Here is a 25,572-nt window from a genome sequence, read left to right as displayed (position 1 = left end):
GATGATTGATATACGCTACAGTCGTGATATTGTCCGACTGGAATCTTATGAATTTGGCCAAGACCAACTGAGGCCAAGCTTGAAGCGCGTTGAATATTGCTCTCAGTTCCAGAAAATTGATTGGAAGTAGGGACTCCTCCTGAGTCCAAACACCCTGAGCCTTCAGGGAATTCCAGACTGCACCCCAGCCCAAGAGGCTGGCGTCCGTCGTCACTATGACCCATGCTGGCCTGCGGAAGCACATTCCCTGGGATAGATGATCCTGTGACAACCACCAAAGAAGAGAGTCTCTGGTCTCTAGATCCAGATTTATCCGAGGAGATAAATCCGCATAATCCCCATTCTACTGTCTGAGCATGCACAGCTGCAGTGGTCTGAGATATAAGCGAGCAAACGGAACGATGTCCATTGCCGCTACCATTAATCCAATGACCTCCATACACTGCGCCACTGATGGCCGAGGAATGGACTGAAGTGCTCGGCAAGTAGTTAGGATTTTTGACTTTCTGACCTCCGTCAGAAATATTTTCATGTCTACCAAGTCTATCAGAGTTCCTAAGAATGGAACTCTTGTCAGTGGAACTAGTGAACTCTTTTGTATATTCACCTTCCAACCCTGAGTTCTTAGAAAAGCCAACACAATGTCTGTGTGAGATCTGGCTAGCTGGTAAGTTGACGCCTGAATCAAAATGTCGTCCAGATAGGGCGCCACTGCTATGCCCTGCGGCCTTAGAACCGCCAGAAGGGACCCTATCACCTTTGTGAAGATTCTGGGATCTGTGGCCAACCCGAAAGGGAGGGCCACAAACTGGTAGTGTTTGTCCAGGAAGGTGAACCTGAGGAACTGGTGATGATCTTTGTGGATAGGAATGTGAAGATACGCATCCTTTAAGTCCACGGTAGTCATATATTGACCCTCCTAGATCATTGGTAAAATAGTTTGTATGGTCTCCATCTTGAACGATGGGACTCTTGAGAAATTTGTTTAGACATTTGAGATCTAAAATCGGTCTGAAGGTTCCCTCTTTTTTGGGAACCACAGATTTGAGTAAAACCCCTGTTCTAGTTTTGGAACTGGGCAGATTACACCCATGGTATATAAGTCTTCTACACAGCATAAGAACGCGTCTCTTTTTGTCTGGTCTACAGACAAACGTGAAAGATGAAATCTTCCCCTTGGGAGAAAATACTTGAACTCTAGTCGATACCTCTGGGTCACGATTTCTAAAGCCCAGGGATCCTGAACGTCCCTTGCCCAAGCCTGAGCGAAGAGAGAAAGTCTGCCCCCTACTAGATCCGGTCTCGGATCGGGGGCTGCCCCTTCATGCTGTCTTAGTAGCAGCAGCGGGCTTCTTGGCCTGTTTACCTTTATTCCCGGTCTGGTTAGGTCTCCAGACTGACTTGGATTGTGCAAAATTCCCCTCCTGCTTTGTGTCGGAGGAGGAAGTAGAGGGTCTACCTATAAAATTTCGAAAGGAACGAAATTCCTTTTACCCCTCAAAATTTGTTTAGCCCTCATTTTAACCGTCTTGTCCTGAGGAAGACATGACCTTTACCTCCAGTAATGTTGGAAATGATCTCTTAGTTTAGGCCCGAATAGGGTCTTACCTTTAAAAGGAATAGCTAAAAGTTTAGATTTTAATGACACATCAGCAGACCAAGACTTAAGCCATAACGCTCTACGCGCTAAAATGGCAAAGCCTGCATTTTTTTGCCGCTAATTTAGCCATTTGAAAAGTGGCATCGGTAATGAAAGAATTAGCTAGCTTGAGAGCCTTAATTCTATCCAAAATATCATCTAATGGGGTCTCAACCTTTAGAGACTCCTCTAGAGCCTCAAACCAAAAAGCTGCTGCAGTAGTTACTGGAACAATGCACGCTATAGGTTGTAGAAGAAAACCCTGATGAATACAACAATTTCTTCAAAAGTCCCTCTAATTTTTTATCCATAGGATCTTTGAAAGCACAACTGTCCTCAATAGGTATAGTTGTACGCTTAGCCAGGGTAGAAATAGCTCACTCCGCCTTAGGGACCGTCTGCCAGGAATCCCGAATGGTGTCAGATATGGGAAACATTTTCTTAAAAGTAGGAGTGGGAGAGAACGGAATGCCTGGTCTATCCCATTCCTTAGTAACAATGTCCGAAATCCTTCTAGGGACTGGAAAAACATTAGTGTAAGTAGGGACCTCTAGATATTTATCCATTTTACACAATTTCTCTGGTGGTATAACAATAGGGTCACAATCATCCAGAGTCGCTAAAACCTCCCGGAGTAACAAGTGGTACTGCGCCTTTAAGAGAAAAAAAGCGTACAATATTTCCAAAACTGCTTTAAAAAGTTATAACACTCCCAATTTTAGCATATATGTGTCTTATCTGGCAGCCTAAAATTGCACCACAAGTAAGGGACAATTAACCCTCTATGAGAAAAAAACGTTACCCAAAACGTTACGAAAAATAAAATAGCAACCCCCTGCACCTCGCCACAGCTCTGCTGTGGCGCCTACCTGCCCTCTGGGGTCTGAGAATTACACTCTCACTTCGATAAGGCTATCTCTTCAGTTTAGGTCCACCGGTGCTGGAGCTTGCTGCCTTCATGTGAAATACAACTGCGCATCTAAGGAGCAAAATTAGGCCCCACCCATCTTATACAATGTCTTTGCCTAGTAAAAAAAATGCTGTAAAGCGGTATAGGAACTAGCCATGTGGGTTTTCATATACCCAATACAATACTGTCAGCCATGTGAAACCCTCCAGTGCCATCAAACATACAAACGTTAGTTCATAAAAACTTTATTTGCCCCTGCACATAAAATCGTTTTCACTCAAACATTATGCAACCAGTGTCATTCAATTTTTAGCCCATAATATAACAGGTCCCAGTAACATCCCTTCATTGCATGTAGGATTACTGCTTACCCCTTCCCTCATGGGAACTATGTCAGCCGGTTCTGAAATACCACAGTCTCTCCAGAAAAAAATTACTGAACATACCTCAATGCTTGTAGCATGAAAAATGTTCCCCACACTGAAGCTTCTCAAGTACTCCTCAGCCATTCTGTTGGAACTCCTCTGGATCTTAGTAACCACTGATAAGATCATCAACCCCCAGGCAGAAATCTTCTTCCATCTGCTGCCTGAGGAAAAATAGCACTCACCGGTACCATTTAAAATAAAAAAGTCTTGCTTGAAGAAAATAAAAACTATCATTTTATCACCTCTTTCACTTTACCTCTTCCTATTACTAGTATAGGCAAAGAGAATGACTGGGGGTGGAGAGAAGGGAGGAGCTATATATACAGCTCTGCTGTGGTGCTCTTTGCCACTTCCTGTTAGCAGGAGGATAATATCCCACAAGGATGAATCCGTGAACTCGTATCTAGTAGAGGAAAAGTATATTAATAGAACAGTGCTGGTTATGCAAAACTGGGGAATGGGTGATAAAGGGATTATCCGTCTTTTTAAACAATAACAATTCTGAGAGTAGACGGTCCCTTTAACGTTAAGTTTAAAAAGCTTTTATGTAAGCTTTTTAGGCAAACAACATTTTTAACATGTTTAACGGCTGCACTTCATAACTGCTGTTATTTTATATGCATCATAGAATACATTTTAGTAACATGTCCCTTTAATTGAAGGGATATAAATAATTCAAATATTTGTATTCCTTGTCATTGTGTTCAAGGTTTAATCCAAAGTACATAAATACGATTATTGTTTTATTTGCTTTTAGGACTGGCTTCCAGCACAGCGTTTAGATACAGTCACACCTAGAGACAATTTATTTTCTTTATTTAAGAAAAATTAGTCCCTCATCTCTTCAATAACACACCAAAAAAATTAACACAGAGCAATATTTGTTAAAAGAAAAAATCAATTTAAAATCCCCTTTTTAATATATATTTTCTGAACTAAACACAGATTTTATCTCATAGGTATACACTTGTCATTACTAATTTATGATTATAATAATTTTAACATTGCTTGCTTATTTTGGTACTTGCTGTAAAGGTATTCTTCTTATGTCAATTATGTGCTTGAGAGTAAGGGAGGTGATAAGCTTGATGATTTAAACCGCCATAACAGTGCAAATAGAAAATGTTCCATATGTTAGAGCAATTTAACTATTGCCTACAAATAGCCATGCAATTTTATCCTCTGCAAAGCGATTAAACAGAAGGTTAAAGTCTGTTCCACAGCAGCAATGCACTGCTGGGAGCTAGCTGAATACATCTGGTGAGACAATGACAAAAGACAAATTGTGTATAGCCACCAATCAACAGCCAACTTCCAATAGTGCATTGCTGCTGAGGATATGTACATATAATATTCAACAAAGGTACCAAAGAAAATAAAGTAGTAGTGAATTTACAAATGATTCGAGTCATGAAAGTTGACAGCTTAATTTTACTACTAGAATTATATGTACTTGTGTGCTGGATTCGAGTTTGCAGCGCTAGGTAAACCGAACCGTATAAGGGCTCTACTACAAAGTGTCCGTGAAAATTTATTCAAATGTTAGCAACTATGTAACAGCAATTTCATGTTTTGCAGAGTCTTGATGTCTGCAAGATTCACACAGGAATATTAGTCTGAAACACAAATATATAGGATTCCGACACCACTTTGAGAGCACAATTAGAGACCAGAACGTGTTAAAAAGATGAGTGGGCTACAGATTTATCGCCTGTCGAAGGCATATAAAATACACAGCAGTGCATGCTGGGATGTTGACTATGAATTGCATATCAGTCTAAATACAGAACAAAGCAAGATCCTTTAAAATGGGTTCACAGACTTAACCCAACCACTGCCACTAGTTTATCACGTGCATGGCTATCTGCTGTTGCCATCCACTTTGTCATTGCCAAGTCCTATCTACCACCAGCTGTCACAACCAAGACTACTTGCCAAGTTGTGACAGTGCAAACTGGTGTTGGTATGAAGAGGTTAACATCACCAGGACTTCAGCTACCTTATCCAAATCTCTTACTAGGACATACGAGCCAACGTAAATTATCCCCCAAATCCCACCTACATCACCCTAAGATCAATAAGTGCTGCCACTGTCCCAAGTCATAATATTTATGACATCTTGGGTTACCAATACATTTTTTTTCATTAAAGGGACAGTCAAGTCCAAAAAAACAAAAACAAAAAAAAACACCCATGATTTAAATAGAGAATGTAATTTTTTTTTAAAAAAAAAAACCTCTCCAATTTACTTTTATCACACATTTTGCTTTGTTTTCTTGGTATTCCTAGTTGAAAGCTAAACCTAGGAGGTTCATATGCTAATTTCTTAGACCTTGAAGACTGCCTCTAATCTGAATGCATTTTGAACACTAGAGGGCATTAGTTCATGTGTTAGATATAGATGGCACTGATTGGCTAAAATGCAAGTCTGTCAAAAGAACAGAAATAAGGGGGCAGTTTGCAGAGGCTTAGATACAAGGTAATCACAGAGGTAAAAAGTGTATTTCTATAACATTGTTAGTTATGCAAACTGGGGAATGCGTAATAAAGGGATTATCTTTCTTTTTAAACAACAACAATTATGGTGTTGACTGTCCCTTTAAAAGAAAAAATGAAAAATTAAATAATATTATTCCCAAGTTAAGGAAGCAGTGAATCCAGCTAAGTCACTTTGGTAGATTTATATTTTAATCTAAGAAAATAAATATATTAAATAAGATGACAATTACATAAACTATACAAGGTTTAGAAATTAAGAGAAACCTCAATAAGTAGAACTTATGATGGAGTATGAACAAGCACTCCAGCTCATATTACCTCTAGGGGGTAGTTTGATTGTGCTCAAATTACACTGATATTGACTTACTCGTATGAAGACATTGGAAACTAGAATAACAGGACCTCCCCCACAGAGCATTCCATTTACCAGCTACATGAATAAAGATGTCCTAATAGGTTTTATGTCTGAATTACTAATGCATAGAAAACACTCACCGCATCCCAAGATTTAAAAGGGACAGTACACTGTAAAATAGTTTTTCCCTTAATGTGTTTCTATAAAATGTATGAGAATTTGCTTTCTAAAGTTTATTTGTATATTTTAATTAGATGGTTTTGTGTTTTGAAGCCACAACCTAATAAAATGGGTTGAGCTTTTAGGTACAATTAGATCTCATTACTTTATAACACTGTGTACATACACATGCTTCTTTATCTCATATCTGTCCGTAAACCAAAGATCAATACTTGGAGAGAACAATGGAAAATTAACATTGTATTACCTTATCTCTTCTATACCCCACTGGGAGTGTAATTTCTTCTGCTGGCTAATCTATCGCTTGGACCTAAGACCAGAAACTTTTACAATAGGTGGGGATACCACAGGTTAAATCAACCATTTCAATGCAAATATAAGGGTAAAGGAAATACTTGTAAACAATGTAATACACTCCAGAAGGTAAAGTTGATCATTAGGAACAAATTAAAGGGGAGAAAATTGTTAAGTAAACTGTCCCTTCAAGCAGGTAATATTTTTCATGCTGGACTATACCACTTACCCTAGCCAGGCATATTTGGGTCCATTAGATATCTCATTTCATCAGAATCTTCAGTGTATGTATATGGATAAGGATCATGTTGTCTGGGGATGGTTATAGAATTTAGTTTTTTTTAATAAGATGGCATATTCTTAAATATGATTAGATATTTCCTGTGTTCTCTGTGGATCCCACCAGCTCTAACCCACCTCTCAAGTGTCCTCTCTGTGTGTTGCCAAACATAATTTTTACAACCATTAGCGTTACATTTATAGAAAATATTCCTCTTAAGAGGACCGTTAAATACAGTAGAATTGCATAATCAACAACCACATAATAAAAAGACAATGAAAAAGCACTAAGCCTGAATTTCAAATGAGCAGATATTTTCTGAAAAAATGTCAAAGTCGGTTACATTTTCATTCCCCTGTATCATGTGACAGCAGCCAGCCAATCACAAAATGCATATACTATACAATACATGCTCAGTAGGAGCTGGTGCCACAGAAAGTGCACATATAGGGCTCGATTTATCATGCTGGGGCAGACAGAGGCAGACATATTTGCCCCTGTCAGCCCCAGCTCGCCTCTGGCAGACAGCAATCCGCTGCCGGAATTTAGCACTCGCTATTTTGCGCTCGCATGCAATCCCGGGCACAGCCAATCACACGTGGGCAGGAGCTGTCAATCTCCCCAGTCGGATGAGACTGGGGAGATTGAAATTCTACACCTAAGAGAAGTCTGATGATCACTACTTGATAAATACTGACTGCAGGTTCTCTTGTGTGTCTTTTTATTATGCACTCGTAGGTCTTGATAAAAATCGAGCCCATAAAAAGATTGTGCATATTTTGATAATGGGAGTAAACTGGAAAATTGTGTGCTCTAAGTCTACATGACTTACAGTACAATTACAGTGAAGACATTTGGTTACATTTGTATTTTATGCAGCCACATGTAAAGGACCACAAGGACCTTATCAAGTCGTATTTATTGACTGCATATACATACTGTATATTAAACACTAGCCCAACCCATTGGTCAAGCTATAACAATCGCAAAATTATTCGGTAGCGGCTGCTAAAGGAGAGCCTGGGCGGAAAAAAAAGTGACAATTGTCCATCTTTTTGTCACATCATTTCCTCTTACTTTTAGTATTACCCTTGCCTTCCCCAGGCCTAGATTCACTTCCACAAAGAGCATGCAAATCAAATGTAATAATCCACACTTAAATCGTATTAAATATTTGGCTGAAGAATAGAAATTTTACGCCCGAACATTAATAAGATTACCTACTCATCCTATCAGGCATGCCAAGAGCAATTATCATTTGTGTAGTAAATAGAAAAAGCCGCCTTCCCACTTACACTAGGTATATTGTTCCCTCTCAGACTAGTCTTAAAGGACCACTCAATGCAGTAGAATTATTAAACAAATGCATAGTAAAAAAACAAGGTAATAACTACTCTGATTATCAAATAGGAAGTAGATTTTTATCTGACAAATGTATTTTTTCTCCCATTTCCCGGCTCTCTATATCATGTGACAGACATCAGCCAATCACAGACTAGTATACATATACCCTGTGAGCTTGTGCACATGCTAATTAGGATATTGTTCACCAGAAAGTGTGACTATAAATAGACTGTGCAAAATTTGATAAAGGAAGTAAATTGGAAAGTGTCTTAAAACTGCATGCTCTATCTGAATCAGAAAAGTAAATTTTTACTTGAGTGTCCCTTTAATGAATGATAATTGCTTAGGGAGAAATGTCATAGTCATTACTATACAAATATCCTAAGGACATTAAAGAAAGATCATAACTAGTAACATTATTTATGAAAGAGACAAAAATAAATAAATCCTGAAGGCTGATTATTATGTTTAAATTTCTATAGAGCCCCACATAAATGTAACCCCTAAATTTAAAAAAATAATTACACAAGATTTTCTAGGACAATTACTCTCAATACATCAAAATACAAATTAGATCAGTATCTCCATTTGAAACAAACTAATATGCCCAATAATGGTTTCTATAAAATCTAAACATACACATATATTACATACACACGCCATTCTAGTAACAAAATTTCAACAGCCCTGATAATGCAAGATAATAATGCATTTCTACTCCCTAGCTGTGACTGCTTTGAAAAGCCTACATGTCATGGAATACGTCAGCAGTTGTTTTTTTTCAGCTTCTACAAGAGAAACGGCCCTTTTCTATATTTATTGGGGGTGGAAAATGAGAAGTAAAATATCATCCAATAGACAGAGAGCAGTGAAGTCACCCCCTTGAACTACCACATTAATCTATATCATAGGAGAGTTCTGTCTGAAGGTCATGTGCAAGATATTGCCCAGAAACAAAATCCTGCAGGTTGTAAACAGATGTATTTATGGAAGATAAAAATGTTTGGACTTTTAAAGATGTCAAACTTAGGCCATAGAGACTAAACACTACATATGTGAAGAATAAAATCTAGTAAATTACAAGTTTCCACAGGAAGTTTTTTTTTCTATTTTTTTTTATTATATACATATGTAGAATATACAAATAAAATGAGATGATATTTGATAAATGTATACAGGTAGACCTAGAAAAGTATAGTATATATTGTTACTCATCAGACAGTGGCAATATATGTTTCTATTTTATTTTAACATAAGATAATTCAGTATTTTTATAAAATTATAACATAACTAGGGCGGACCGGGTGCCTCCTCCTCTCCACATACTCATCGTACTTATCAGGTTTGAAAGAATACCAGGTATATCAGCTTCTCTTTAAGGTTATGAACCTAGTTACCTTGTTCTGAAAATAAATACATGTTTGTATGACCCTTCCTGTAATGTCCAGGTGAGAGAGTGATATGATCTCTCATCCCCATATTTTCCTCCAACACCTTCCCCCCCCCTTCTCTCTTCACTATTCCCCCCCCACCCCCTAGCCTCATCCCTATCCCCCCCCCTTTTCTTCTTCTTCTTCTCTCTTCTTTTTCCCAGTCCCCCCTCCCCCCCCCCTTCCCTCCCCAGTTTTTCAATAAAAAAAAAAAGGTAAAAAGAGTGCCCAGATGGGTGTTTTCCACTCCAGGGACACAACGGAACTATATGCATCCTATGATGTCAATACTATGTAAAATGTGAATATCTCTGTATGTGATTTACCTGTTGTGGCGCACCCGTTGAGGGTTTTCTCAATAAATAAAGATATTAAAAAAAAAAAAAAAAAATTATAACATAACTAAAGCTTTACTTATATAAATATATATATATATTTTTTTTTTTTTTTTTTTTTTTAATGAGAACTATTATTAAACATTTGGCACCTTGAAGTGATACATTTTATATAATAAATAGGTTTAGCCCCCCCCCCCCCAAAAAAAAAATATAGAACACAGCTGGAGAGCCAATCAGGAGCAGCATATGCACAGTTACCAATCACCAGCAGTGAGCATAACTTTTTTTTTATTAACTAGGAAAAAAGGTAGAACATCTGGAAAGGGCTTGAAACAGCCCTTACATTCAAGAGAGGAGATTGCCATAAAAAGTTTTGACATGTAATTACTTGGGAGCCAAGGAGAGCGACAGTGACAAAATGTGAGCAAAACATTGACAAAGATCAAAGAAAGAAGTGATATACAGAGAGGGAGTGAAACCGAAAGAGAGATTATACAAAAACGATTGCAAAACCAATATAAAAAGTAGCACTGTGTGTTGTCTGTTATTCAAAACCAAGTCTTGTTATTTAATAAAGTGATATTTTCTGAACTGCAGCCATGTTAGGCTACTTTCCAGTCAGGAAGCACTTAAACACTAAATTCTACATCAGAATTCCCAGGAACTGTGCAGTTAGAGAGAGGAAGCACATTTTTCGATAATAAATTAATCATAAAAGTAAATTCATGTGGATTTAAAGGGCAGTGTAGTGTGAACGGATCTCAGTCTCCATAAAATTAATTTATTTTTAAGTAAAATTCATTTTCTTACTATGTTTAAAAAGGACACAAAACCCAAATAGGAGCCAGACAATTTTTGGTTCAGAACCTGGGTAGCGCCTGCTGATTGGTGGCTAAATGTAGCAAAAAAACTCATCTGAAGTTCGGACTAAGTGTCTTTTTACCATGCATTTGTTGATTATGCAAATCTTCTGTATTTACTTGTCCTTTAAAGGGACAGTAGTCAATTTTCATATAACTGCATGTAATATACACTACTATAAAGAATATGCACAGATACTGATATAAAAATCTAGTATAAAACCATTTAAAAACTTACTTAGAAGCTCCCAGTTTAGCTCTGTTGAAAAGGTTAGCTGGAACACTCACTGAAAGTGGCTGTATAGCAACAACAAAAAACAGACACTCCCCCTTCCTCTGCATATGAAAAGACTCTTTACGCAAACAGGAGCAAGCTGGAGTAGGTATACATCAGTAACCTTCTAAAAAAACTTTCGGGCTTGGTAAGCAAAACTATACATTTAAAAAAAAAAAAAAAAACCCTGTATGGGCTATATAAATGGATCATCTAAATAACATTTATGCAAAGAAAAATCTAGTGTATAATGTCCCTTTAAGGTTTACTAGGTGCCAGATGTGATCAGTCAGTCACATGTATAGAGTAAGTGGGACAGTTTTATACAGAACTAAACTTCAAGCAGAAATAGGAATGGATAGAGGGCTCATTTAAAGACATTAGGATACAATTTATTAATGTATTTCAATTTTATTTTTTTTAAATGTTGTGGCTTATATGAGGATGTTGTTTTGCACAGGCACAGTTTCATGTAATTCTTAACGATTATATGAATCAAATTTTTGTAAATGTGCACCCAGCATGATCTCACACTATCCCAACTTAGAATACAGACCGTAAGCCAATCAGAAGCAGGTATAGACAGGTTTGTTCCAGCTAAAGACTCTAGGGGTGTGGCTTTGACTATGTGTTTGAAGTGCCATAATAGCCAAAAATAATGACATGCTCTAGTTTGTTAGAGTATGTAATTTTAAGACTATCAACCCTTCCTTTTTTGCGGTTATACACACAGTAGTGTAGGGTCGATAGCCTTAAAATGACATACTATATTTTGTTTCTATTTACGACTCTTTAACCCCAAAATATAACATACTAGTGATTTAGATCATTTGTTCTGGAAAGCCACCCTATCGGTTATTTAGGTCAGCAGCTACAAAAGTAAAACACATTTCATAAAAAAATTGAAAAGGCAATGCATAAAACACTCCACTTTAGTGAAGAGAGTCGGTTTTAGTCTTCATCCCACATTCCTCAGAGAGGAACTTTCAGAACAGTTGTTCTAAAACATCAAGATACATTGAATACAAAACAAAACTAACCTTGTATATTAGGTCTGGAGCAAGATTATTATTTTTTATCCAGAAGACAAGCAGTGCAGCAGCATCATCTGACAGTGGGGATGTCAGTACTTTGTTCAGCTTTGCTCACTACAGAAACAACAAAAATATAACAGTCAGAAATGTACTCTCTCCCCCCATAAAACAGCTTCCCAAACAAATTGTCTGTGAAAAGAAAAAAAAATGTATAATAGGTATAAAAAAGTATAGCGTACGGAGACATAGATATTGTTTAAAGAATATTTATCTGCGCATTAAAAGGGACATGAAACCCATCATTTTTCTCCTTTCATGATTCAAATAAATCATACTATTTTAAACTTTCAAATTTACTTCTATTTTCTAATTTGCTTTATTCTCTTAGTATTCTTTGTTGAATGAGCACTACTGGGAGCTAGCTGGAAGCCAATGACAAGAAAAAAAAATTTGGATTTCATGTTCCTTTAAAATGAGATTCTAATCTACGCATGTGATAAATAGGAGATTATATAAGGACAACCATATTATAGTGCACTGTTGACCAGTCTCAAGACAAGTTAAAGTAATCAAGAGGTTAAAGGAACACAAGTCAAAATAAATTGTTATGATATAGAAAGAACATGCAGTTTTAAGTCACGTTCCTATTTACGAAATTACTTCCATTATCAAATTTTGCACAGTCTTTTTATATTCACAATTTCTAGAGAACAAGATCCTACTGAGCATGTGCACAAGCTCACAGGGTATACGTATACTAGTCTGTGATTGGCTGATGTCTGTCACATGATACAGAGGGCCGGAAAATGGTAGAAAAAATATATTTGTCAGAAAAGAAATCTGATGTTTATTTGTAATGTTATTGTATTTTCTTTTTATGATGTACTTGTTAATTCTGTAATTCTACTGCATTGCATGGTCCTTTAAATATCTGCTCCATGTGTTACTGGCAGTCAGTGGGTTAAGGCAACATGAAAATAAAAAATAAAATAAAAAAATCTTTCATGATTCAGACAGTGTGTAAAAAAAAAAAAAAAATCAAAATTTCTTTGTCTTTTGGTATCCTTTGGTGAAAAGCGTTTAGGAAGGCGTAGGAGTGTGCAAGTGACAAGAGCAGAATATGGCAGCAGTTTTATAACTATGTAACACATTTTGAAAAAAACAGTAGGTGGCAGTAGTGCTTCCTGTTATGTACTGCTCCAGAAATGGGCACGCTACCTATCTAGGTATCTCTCTTCAACAAAGACCACCATGAGAACGATTTGATAATAGAAGTAAATTGAAAACGTTTTTTAAATTGTAGGTTCTGTCAAAATCAAAGAAAACTTTTGGGTTTTATGTCCTGTTAAACAGAGAAAGAGAGAATCACTATTGTGTGTATACATTGTTGCAAAAACTGCTGCCATAGAATGCTAAAGATGTGGTGCGCGCTCCTGAGCGCCTATGAGTCTTCCTAGGTTTGCTCTTTAATGGACACCAAAAGTTCTAAGTAAATTTTTATAAAAGAAATAAAATTGGAATGCTTTTTTTATTTTATTTTTTATTTACTTTTTTAATTGCGCTCTTATTATGCCCAAATCCTAAAAATTAAATCTTGACTACAGTGTCCCTTTAAGCAATAGATACCACTTGTTTTTGATACATGATATAATGTTCTACCTTTGTTATTTCTAAATAAAGTGTGGAATAAACAATAAACCAATCTACACTATTAATGTGAACACCTGCCCCCCCCCCTTGCTGGCTGAGCATTATGGGAAATGTAGTTCCAAAACCTCTGGAGGGCCAAGTTTGAGGATGTCTGGGTTAGGGGCTCACACACTATTTGCAAGGCACACAATATACAGACATGCTGCTAGATTTAGAGTTTGGCGTTAGCCGTCAAAAGCAGCGTTAAGGGGTCCTAATGCTGCTTTTGGCCGCCCGCTGGTATTTAGAGTCAGGTAAGGGTCTAACGATCACTTTCAAGCTGCGACTTTTCCATACCGCAGATCCCCTTACGCCAATTGCGTATCCTATCTTTTCAATGGGATCTTCCTAACACTGGTATTCAGAGTCTTGGATGAAGTGAGCGGTACATCCTCTACTGGCAAGACTCCTAACGCCAAAAAAAGTCAGTAGTTAAGAGCTTTATGGGCTAACGCCGGTTTAGAAAGCTCTTAACTACAGTGCTCTAAAGTACACTAACACCCATAAACTACCTATGTACCCCTAAACCGAGGTCCCGCCACATCGCCGCCACTATAATAAATAGTATTAACCCCTAATCTGCCCCCCCCCAACGTTGCCGCCATCTAACTTCAAGTATTAACCCCTAATCCGCCGACCGGACCTCGCCGCTACTCTAATGTATTAACCCCTAAAGCTAAGTCTAACCCTAACCCCCCCTAAGTTAAATATAATTTTAATCTAACGAAATAAATTAAATCTTATTAACTAAAGTATTCCTATTTAAAACTAAATACTTACCTGTAAAATAAACCCTAATATAGCTACAATATAACGAATAATTATATTGTATCTATTTTAGGATTTATATTTATTTTACAGGCAACTTTGTATTTATTTTAACTAGGTACAATAGATATTAAATTGTTAATAACTATTTAATAGCTACCTAGTTAAAATAATTACAAAATTACCTGTAAAATAAATCCTAACCTAAGTTACAATTAAACCTAACACTACACTATCAATTAATTAAATAAATTACCTACAATTAAATAAACTAAACTAATTTACAAAAAATAAAAAAATATTACAAGAATTTTAAACTAATTACACCTACTCTAAGCCCCCTAATAAAATAAAAAAGCCCCCCAAAATAATAAAGGTCCCTACCCTATTCTAAATTAAAAAGTAACCAGCTTTTACCAGCCCTTAAAAGGGCTTTTTGCAGGGCATGCCCCAAAGTCATCAGCTCTTTTGCCTGTAAAAAAAATACAACCCCCCAACATTAAAACCCACCACCCACATACCCCTACTCTAACCCAAACCCCCTTAAATAAACCTAACACTACCCCCTGAAGATCTCCCTACCTTGAGTCGTGTTCACCCAGCCGGGCCGAAGTCTTCATCCGATGGGGCAGAAGAGGACATCCAGACCGGCAGAAGTCTTCATCCTATCCGGGCAGAAGAGGACATCTGGACCGGCAGACATCTTCATCCAAGCGGCATCTTCTAACTTCATCCATCCGACGAGGAGCGGCTCCATCTTCAAGACCTCCGGCGCGGAACATCCTCCTTCCCTGATGACTACCCGACGAATGAACGTTCCTTTAAGTGACGTCATCCAAGATGGCGTCCCTCGAATTCCGATTGGCTGATTGAATTCTATCAGCCAATCGGAATTAAGGTAGAAAAAATCTGATTGGCTGATTGAATCAGCCAATCAGATTCAAGTTCAATACGATTGGCTGATCCAATCAGCCAATCAGATTGAGCTCGCATTCTATTGGCTGTTCGGAAGATCAAGGTAGGGAGATCTTCAGGGGGGAGTGTTAGGTTTATTTAAGGGGGGGTTTGGGTTAGAGTAGGGGTATGTGGGTGGTGGGTTTTAATGTTGGGGGGGTTGTATTTCTTTTTACAGGCAAAAGAGCTGATGACTTTGGGGCATGCCCCGCAAAAGCCCTTTTAAGGGCTGGTAAAAGAGCTGGTTACTTTTTAATTTAGAATAGGGTAGGGACCTTTATTATTTTGGGGGGCTTTTTTATTTTATTAGGGGGCTTAGAGTATGTGTAATTAGTTTAAAATTCTTGTAATATTTTTTTATTTTTTGTAATTTAGTTTAGTTTATTTAATTGTAGATAATTGTAGGTAATTTAATTAATTTATTGATAGTGTAGTGTTAGGTTTAATTGTAACTTAGGTTAGGATTTATTTTACAGGTAATGTTGTAATTATTTTAACTAGGTAGCTATTAAATAGTTATTAACTATTTAATAGCTATTGTACCTAGTTAAAATAAATACAAAGTTGCCTGTAAAATAAATATAAATCCTAAAATAGATACAATATAATTATTTGTTATATTGTAGCTATATTAGGGTTTATTTTACAGGTAAGTATTTCGTTTTAAATAGGAATACTTTAGTTAATAAGATTTAATTTATTTTGTTAGATTAAAATTATATTTAACTTAGGGGGGTGTTAGGGTTAGACTTAGCTTTAGGGGTTAATACATTTATTAGAGTAGCGGCGAGGTTCGGTCGGCAGATTAGGGGTTAATACTTGAAGTTAGGTGGCGGCGACGTGGGGGGCAGATTAGGGGTTAATAAATATAATATAGGGGTCGGCGGTGTTAGGGGCAGCAGATTAGGGGTTCATATGTATAATGTAGGTGGCGGCGGTGTCCAGAGTGGCAGATTAGGGGTTAATAATATAATGCAGGTGTTAGCGATAGCGGGGACGGCAGATTAGGGGTTAATAAGTGTAAGGTTAGGGGTGTTTAGACTCGGGGTACATGTTAGAGTGTTAGGTGCAGACTTAGAAACTGTTTCCCCATAGGAAACAATGGGGCTGTGTTAGGAGCTGAACGCTGCTTTTTTGCAGGTGTTAGTTTTTTTTTAAGCCCAAACTGCCCCATTGTTTCCTATGGGGATATCGTGCACGAGCACGTTTTGCCAGCTTACCGCTACCGTAAGCAACGCAGGTATTGAGGGTTGAAGTGGAGCTAAGTTAGGCTCAACGCACCCTTTTTTGAGCCTAACGCAGCCCCTCAGACAACTCTAAATACCAGCGTTGTTGGAAGGGATGCGTTGGCAAAAAAAGCAGCATTAGCTACGCGGCTTTTTACCGACAAAACTCTAAATCTAGCCGATAGTTTTTATATAGTTATGTGTTGTTCTAATGCTGTCAAAAGAAAAAAATGGGTAGAATCAGTTCAGATAAATAATAGATGTGACTAGGATGTACACATTTACCATAAAGGTTTAATCCTTTAATAGATATAATAATTGCTTGTACATTCCATGCTCCAAAACAAACCAGTACAGAGAGACACTGATGCTGGAAATCAATTAGCTATAAGCAAACAAGTAAATCCTGTTACATCACAGTCACAGAAGAACAACTGAGAGTAAATATGTAGAGTTCAATAAATTAATTTACTTCCTTCTCTTTTGGAATAAGCATGAAATACTGGATAGATAGATGATAGAAAAGAAAAGAAGATAGAAAAAATGTATAAAGCTGTGGACACAGCTTCAGTGCCCCAACGTTGCACTCACACAAGTGATCGCTGCTACTTTAAGGGATACTAAACCCAAATTTTTTCTTTCATGATTCAGATAGTAGATGCAATTGTAAGCAACTTTCCAATTTACTCCTATTATAATTTTTTCTTTGTTCTCTTGGTATCCTTATTTGAAAAAGCAGGAATGAAATCTTAGGAGCCGGGCCATTTTAGGTTCAGCACCTAGGTTGCGCATGCTGATTGGATAGCTAAATGTAGCCACCAATGTAGCAATCACTATCCAGGGTACTGAACCAAAAATAGGCTGGCTTCAAAGATTTCATTCCTGCTTTTTCAAATAAAGATACCAAGAGAATGAAGAAAATTTGAGAATAGGAGTAAATTCAGGCAGCACTGCCCACGCATCGCCCCTTTGGAGGGGTAAAACACACAGTTACATGCAATGTGTTGCTGATTCTTAGGGGTCTTCGAAGGATTTGTCTCTGTATTTCATGATTCTATCAAACGAGCTGTGTCTGTATCTGTTTAAAGAATATCACAATGGCGTAGTGTTTACAAACACCTTTGCAAATTAGTGCAGGATACTCACAGAATAATTTCAGACTAACGGCTCCACAGGTGGTTCCACAAAACGGTCAGGAAAGAAAAAGCAGATTTCTTTAGATAAAAGATCGCTGTTTATTTGGCTCAACGCGTTTGTAAACCATACTTTTTGTAAGCCATACTAGCTTTAAACAGCTCTTGAAAAAGACGGCTAACCTGTTCAAACGCGTTGAGCCAAACAAACAACAATCTTGAAATACAGAGAGGAATCCTTTGAAGACCCCTAAGAATCAGTGCCTCTACTTGCAACACAGATCGATTTTACAGCCTTTGAGAGAGACTGTTGGAAGGCAGCGGTTCTAATACTTATTCGTGAGACTTTTGTTGCCCGGGAAGTGCACTATGGGCTTTATGAACCTCCAGTCAGGATTTATCAAGCAGCAGTCATCAGATCGCTACTTCCCAGCCCTGTTCTCCAAGTCTCAGGATTTCAATCTCCTCAGTCTCTTCCGACCAGCGGGATTGACAGCTCCTGCACACGCATGATTGGCTGTGCGCAGGCAGGGTGGCAGAGTTGCACATGAGTGTACAGGAGCGCTCGTGCGCAAAGGTAAATGCTGGCAGCCCCACAGAGAAGAAGCTGGGTGGACAGGGGCGAATATTTACACCCCTGCCTGCCCGTGGATGGTAAATTGACCCCTATAAGTGCTCTATTATGCTATAAAATAATTAGGGGCCATGATGATTATTGTTTGGCTTTACTAATTACATTCATGTTTGAATTTCTACTAGAAAGAGTTGGGGGGGGGGTTTCTTGCTTCTTATCTAGCAGATTAAGTGTTTGTGCAAGACCTTTTCATAGTACTTATCTATGCCATTCTATGACTATGTCAGCTTCATATATGTCTATGTTTATCACTGCACCCTTCTGAAATATATAAAAGTCTCTAACATATATTCTTCCTCTGATAAATGCAACACAGATTTTGCTTTATTTTTTAAATTTAGGCATAGAAACACTTGCTGTGTACACAAAATTAGTATATAAAGCTTGAAAAAAGTTGCATTATTCATGATTACAGGCAGCCATACTAATTGGGTTTTGCTACAGCACAATTTCATTTAGTAAAAACTTGCCAACATGTTTTCTTTAGCTCATGTTGTCATAATTATACGGCTTTGTAAAACAAGATTACTCAATCATTTGTCTCTAATGTGCTCATTTATGCAAGAAGGAAATCCTCCAAAACACAGTAAATAAAAAGTTTGTTCCTTCCTTGAATGGTTCCCAAACTCCTAGGCCATAACTGCAACAATAACTTATTATTAAAAAAATAAATAGAATATAGAGTCCAGAACACAGATATCATCTTTAACAAAATTTAAATATATTGGCTCTGTTTCCTAAGCAGCAAAAAATAAATAAAATGGTGAGTTCTACTTAAAGAGACACTCTTGTCGAAATTAAACTTTCATGATTCAGATAGAGCATGCAATTTTAAACAACTTTCCAATTTACTTCCATTAACAAAATGTGCAGTATTTTTATATTTACACTTTTTGAGTCACCAGCTCCTACTGAGCATGTGCAAGAATTCACAGAATATACTATATGCCTTTGTGATTGGCTGATGGCTGTCACATGATACAGGGGGAGTGGAAAAAGACATCGCTTTGAAATTTGTGCTATTGCATTGTCTTTTTATCATGCATTTGTTGAATATGCACAAATATACTGTATTTACTGGTCCTTTAAAAAAAATTATTGAAGATATGGAAATTGTGATAATTTTTCAATTTAATCTTGGCTTACCCCAGTAGCCTCACCAACAAACACTTGTGGCTAGAATAAGAAAGAACAAAAAAACACTAATCTAGTAAACCATGATAAAAACATGTATGTTTTATTTGAAAGCCAGCACAGAATGGAGAACTCTTCTCTCAAAATGCCTTGGCAGAGGTACAACTGTATAGTGCTTCAAAAACTAGCAGGAATGCCATATTGCTGCCTTACACACATCCTCACAAAAGTCTGCTGCAGCTGTCTAAGAAGTGGAAACTGCCCCAAACTGAGCTTGTACCTCCTACAAACAAGTACTCTCACTAATTGACAAGCTTTGCTGATGAAATGAACCAACCATCTGAAAACACAGTCTCAGTAAGTATACATCCTTTGTGATGCCCTATTTATCTCCAGCCCTATGTCCTGACAAGATATGTGATGTTTCCTGGAGATTTCTTGTATGTAAACAAAGGTTCAACAAATTTCAGTTGTTTGTAGGTATGTATCAGGATATTGGCAAATTAATTTCAGTTAAGAATGTTAAGAATAATCATATAATATCAGCAGAACTTACTCTGCTAGAGGTTAGAACATTAAGTTTATTAAAAAACAAATTTATTAACAATTATTTAAAATAAAGTCTGTAATAAATATTACTAGCTAAAGGGAAAGTAACTGCGTCCTCTTGACATTATTCGGGAATACCACTGAAGATTTTTTTTTTAAAAGTACAATAATCTAATTAATTCAGCAGCGTCTGAAGGCACAATTGATAAGAAAGAGCTTAAATTCCTAGAAATTAAACAACCTAAAGTGGCAACATTGTATTTATTGACAAAAGTACACAAGAATTTAGCATGCCCACCGGGAAGGCCGATTGTATCAGGCAATGGCTCCTTGACAGAAAAAGCCAGCAAATACGTGGACGCAAGATTACGTTATATAGACTCTTTACCCTCACACACTAGAGACACTATGCATGTCCTAAATAAGTTAAATACGCTTACTATTACCCCAAATTCCACATTAGTCACCTGTGATGTTAAATCACTTTATACCAGCCTTGACAGACACTGGGGTTGTAAAGCAGTTTCCCATTTTCTTTTGAAAAATGAATCTGTCCAATGAAACAAAACAGTTCATTGTGAATTTATTGGAATTCGTTTTGGGACATAATTATTTTACATTTAATGGCAAATTTTATTTGCAAAAATGTGGGACAGCAATGTGGACCTCGTGTGCCCCGACATATGCCAATATATACCTGGGCTGGTGGGAGGAGACTGTAGTCTGCCATGAAACTCTTCAACAGTATACACAACATATTGCCCACTGGTCCAGGTATATAGATGACATTTTCTTTGTGTGGGAGGGCTCTAAAAAACTGTTAAATGAATTAATTATTCGATTAAATACGAATCCATTTGGCCTTTTTTTGACAATGACCAATGATGACCAGCAGGTCGAATTCCTTGATTTAACGATCAAAAAAGTGAATGACTATCTGGAGACTGAAACCTATAGGAAACCCACAGCCACTAATAATATCTTAAGTGCAGATAGTTACCACCACCTCAATACTATTAAAAGTTTGCCAATTGGTGAGTACCTAAAGATATGCAGAAACAGTTCATCTTTAGAGTTTCATTAAAACAGCATGGAAATTAAGAAATAGACTCCTCTTGAGGGGCTATTCTAAAAAGTCTCTCAAGAGAGCTTATCATAATGCCTTAAATAAAAACAGACAAGAACTCTTAACCCCCAAAATCAAGGAACACTCCAATACCCTCAGATTTATCTCTACATTCTCTAATCAAAGTAACCAAGTTTCCAACATTTTACAAAAACATTGGCACATTTTACAAGCTGATGAACGACTTCAGTCTATTATCCCCAATAAACCGTTGATTACTTATAGGAGAGCTAGTAATCCAAGTGACTATTTGACCAAAAGTCACATTGACAGAAATGCTAAAAAGACACCCCTCTATAAAGGGTCAATAGCTTGTGGCAACTGCAAAGTTTGCACTTTTATGGTTAAGAAGAAAACTATGATGGATAGATTCCATAACAAGTGGACTATATCAAATCATATTACATGCAAAACTTCCAACGTAATATACTGTGTATCTTGTAGCTGTGACCTTATCTATGTAGGGATGACAACTAGAAACATGGGAACTAGAATGACTGAACACAAGTAATATCAGAAATGCTGCTAAGGATGTGAAAAAAGGAAATTTATGCTTACCTGATAAATGTATTTCTTTTTCGATACGATGAGTCCACGGATTTCATCCTTACTTGTGGGATATCGCCTCCTGGTCAGCAGGAGGAGGCAAAGAGCTCCACAGCAGAGCTGTATAAATAGCTCATCCCTTCCCTCCCAACCCAGTCATTCAACCGAAGTTAGGAAGAAAAAGGAAAAACCAAGGAGCAGAGGTGTCTGAAGTTTAACAAAAATATTAAAAAACCTGTCTCATAGAACAGGGCGGGCCGTGGACTCATCGTATCGAAAAATAAATAAATTTATCAGGTAAGCATAAATTTCCTTTTTTTTTTCAAGATACGATGAGTCCACGGATTTCATCCTTACTTGTGGGATACAATACCAAAGCTATAAGACACGGATGAAAGGGTAGGGACAAGACAGGAAACCTAAAAACGGAAGGCACCACTTCTTGAAGAACTTCCCAAAAAACAGTAAAATATGGAAAAAGTGTGAAGAAAGGACAAAGCTGCAGCCTTGCAAATCTGTGCAACAGAAGCAACATTCTGGAATGTCCAAGAGGAAGCCACAGTCCTAGTGGAATGAGCCTTAACCCTCTCAGGAGGGTGCTGCCCAGCAGTCTCATATGCGAGACGTATGGATACTCTGCATCCACAGAGAAAGAGAAGAAGCCCTAGCTTTCAGACCCTTACGTCTGCCAGAAAAACCTACAAACAAAGAAGAGGACTGACGAAAAACCATATTCGCCAGAAGATAAAACTTCAGGACCCGAACCACATCTAAATAGTGGAGAAGACTCTCCTTCTGGCAGAAGGAGTAGAACGCAAAGAAGGAACCACAACTACTTGGTTAATGTTCCTATCCGAAACGACTCTAGGAAGAAAACCTAATATGGCTCTAAACACTACTTTATCTGAGTGGAAAATTAGGTATGGAAATCCGCATTGTAGCGCCGAGAGTTCTGAGACTCTTCGCGCAGAAGAAATAGCAACCAGAAAAAAACTTTCCAACATAGCAACATGATATCTAAGGAATGCATAGGCTCAAACAGAACCCCTTGAAGAACATTGAGAACCAGAATAAGACTCCATGGAGGAGTAACTGGGTCGAACACAGGCCTAATTCCTACCAAGGCCTGACAAAAGAAGTGAAACTCTGGTACACCTGCTAGACATTCGTGAACCCAAAAATGGATAGAGCCGAAATTTGACCCTTTAGGGAACTAGCAGATAAACCCTTCTCCAGACCTTCCTGGAAAAAAGACAAAAAACTCCAGGAATCCTAACTCTACTCCAAGAGTAACCCTAGGATACACAACAATAAAAGAATCTATGCCAAATCTTATGGCAGATTTTACTAGTTGCAGGTTTACGAGCCTGAATCAAGGTCCCAATGACCGGATCAGAGAACCCACGCTTGGATAAAATTAAGCGTTCAATCTCCACGCAGACAGTTTCAGAGAAGCTAGATTTGGATGAAGGAAGGGACCCTGAATGAGAAGGTACTCCCTTAACGGCAGTCTCCAAGGAGGTAGAAATTATATCTCTGGGTCCGCATATATCAGGTCCGCATACCAAAATCTTCGAGGCCAAGCCGGTGCTATGAGAATCACCGACGCCCTCTCCTGTTTTAGTTGGGCAAGAACCCGAGAAAGAAGTGCAAATGTAGGAAACAGGTATGCTAAATTGAAGTTCCAAGGAACCGCCAGAGCGTCTATTAATTCAGCCTGAGGGTCCCTTTATCTCGACCCGTATCCAGGAAATGTGGTATTCCTACGAGAGGCCATCAGATCCAACTACGGCTGTCCCCACTTGAGGATCAGCTTGGAAAAACACCTCCGGATGGAGTTCCCACTCTCCCGGCTAGAACGTCCATCTGCTCAATCCGCCTCCCAATTGTCTACTCCCGGGATGTGGATCGCTGACGGGCAACAAGAAAGGGTCTCCGCCCATTGAATTATTGCGGATACTTCTGACATCGCTAAGGAACTTCCCGTTCCCCCCTGATGATTGATGTAAGCCACAGAAGTTATATTGTCCGACTGGAAACCGATAAATGTTTATAGGGAGAACTGACTCTGACTGAGTCCAAAGTCCCTGAGCCTACAGGGAGTTCCAGACAGCTCCCCACCCCAGCAGGCTGGCATCTGTTGTCACAATCTCCCAAGCCGGCCTGCAAAAGCAGGTTCCCCGGGATAGATGATCCAGAGACAACCACCACTGAAGAGAATCCCTTGTCTCCTGATCTAGTTAGTTATTAGAGGAGACAGGTCTGTATAATCCCCGTTCCATTGCCTAAGAATGCTTAGCTGTAGAGGACTGAGATGAAACCGAGCAAAAAGGATGATATCCAGTGCCGCCACCATCAGCCAAATTACCTCCATTACAGTGAGCCACCGAAGGCCGGAGAGTGGACTGAAGGGCACGACAGGAATGTAACAAATTTGTTTTCCTGACCTCTGTCAGAAAAATTGTCATCAACAGGGAATCTATTATGGTCCCTAGAAATGTAACCCTTGTACTTGGAAACAAGGAGCCCTTATTCTTTTTTTTTTTAGATTTATCTTCCACCCATGAGTACATACGATAATGTACGAGGTTGGTATGGGATCTGGCTTATTGAAATGATGGCGTTTGAATTAGAATATCATCCAGAGACCACGCCACTCCAATGCCCTTTGGTCGAAGAACCGCCAGAAGAGATCCCAGCATCTTTGCAAAAATTCTTGTAACAGTGGCCAGGCCAAAAGGTAAAGCCAGGAACTGAAAGTGATTGCTGAGAATGTAAACCTTAGAAACTTGTAATGGTCCCTGTGAATGCGAACATGTAGGCATGCGTCCTTTAGGTCCACTGTGGTCATGAACTGACCTTCTGGAATCAGTGATAGCATGGAATGTATAGTTTCCATCTTAAGGACGGAACTCTAGAAATTCATTTAGACTCTTGAGGTCCAGGATTGGTCTGAAGGTTCCCTCCTTCTATGGGAACCACCAACAGATCTGAGTAAAAACCCTGACCCTGTTCCTGTGTTGGAACAGGAACAATGACTCCACGCAACGTAAGAACGCATCTCCTGTATTTGATCTGCAGATAATCTAGAAGGAAGGAACCTGCCGATAGGGGGAAAATCTTTGAATTCCAATTTATACCCCTGGTACAATATTTCTAAAGTCTAGTGATCCTCGCCTCGGATCGGGGTCATGCCCTTCATGATGACTTAGTTCCAATTACCGGCTTATTGTTTTGCTTGGACTACCAAGAAAAGTTGGGTCTCCATGCAGGCTTAGGTTATTGCTGCTTAGCGGAGAAAAAAAAAAAAAAAAAAAGGAAACAATTCCTGTGGGATTCCAAAAAGGATTCATTGAATGTATGTATGAATGTATTGGGTACTTGAAAAGCGCAACTAATCACCCGCAAGGGTCTCAAAGCGCTGCTCATTTCTATCAGCCTTGGAAGGATGAAAGGCTGAGTGGACCTCACCGGGGACTGAACCTGCAACCCTTGGGTTGCTACAGAGTTCAGCCACAGTGTCTTAGCCTGCTGAGCTATCTGTCCGGCTCCCGAAATCATCTTATCCTGCAGGAGAAGATGGGCCCTTACCTCCGGAGATATCAGAAATGATCTCCAGCAGAGCAGGTCCGAATAAGGTCTTCCCCTTTTAAGGAATAATAAGAAGCTTAGAATACACATCCACGGACCAAGGCTGTAGCCATAAGGTCCTGCGGGTTAGAACCTAACTCTTAGCTGTTAGATGAAGACCTGTAAATAAGCGTCCTTAAAAAAACAGAATTTATGTTTACCTGATAAATTTCTTTCTCCAACGGTGTGTCCGGTCCACGGCGTCATCCTTACTTGTGGGATATTCTCTTCCCCAACAGGAAATGGCAAAGAGCCCAGCAAAGCTGGTCACATGATCCCTCCTAGGCTCCGCCTACCCCAGTCATTCGACCGACGTTA

At 38.4% G+C, this 25,572-nt stretch overlaps 1 protein-coding gene across 5 annotated transcripts in view; it reads right to left on the bottom strand.

Annotated features, from left to right (window-relative positions):
* Nucleotides 1-25,572, bottom strand: part of WDFY3 (WD repeat and FYVE domain containing 3) — an 840,855-nt gene that overhangs the window by 666,413 nt on the left and 148,870 nt on the right. For all 5 annotated transcript variants that reach the window (XM_053703393.1, XM_053703396.1, XM_053703395.1 and 2 more), the window contains exon 2: nucleotides 11,872-11,979. The gene's annotated coding sequence lies outside the window, so the exon portion shown is untranslated. The remainder of the gene's footprint in view (nucleotides 1-11,871; nucleotides 11,980-25,572) is intronic.

The sequence above is a fragment of the Bombina bombina genome, chromosome 2 (assembly GCF_027579735.1).
Source record: "Bombina bombina isolate aBomBom1 chromosome 2, aBomBom1.pri, whole genome shotgun sequence".
In the NCBI taxonomy this organism is placed as follows: Eukaryota; Metazoa; Chordata; class Amphibia; order Anura; family Bombinatoridae; genus Bombina; species Bombina bombina.
The sequence above is the reverse complement of the archived record's forward strand: the minus strand, read 5'-3'. Positions and strand labels throughout refer to the sequence as shown.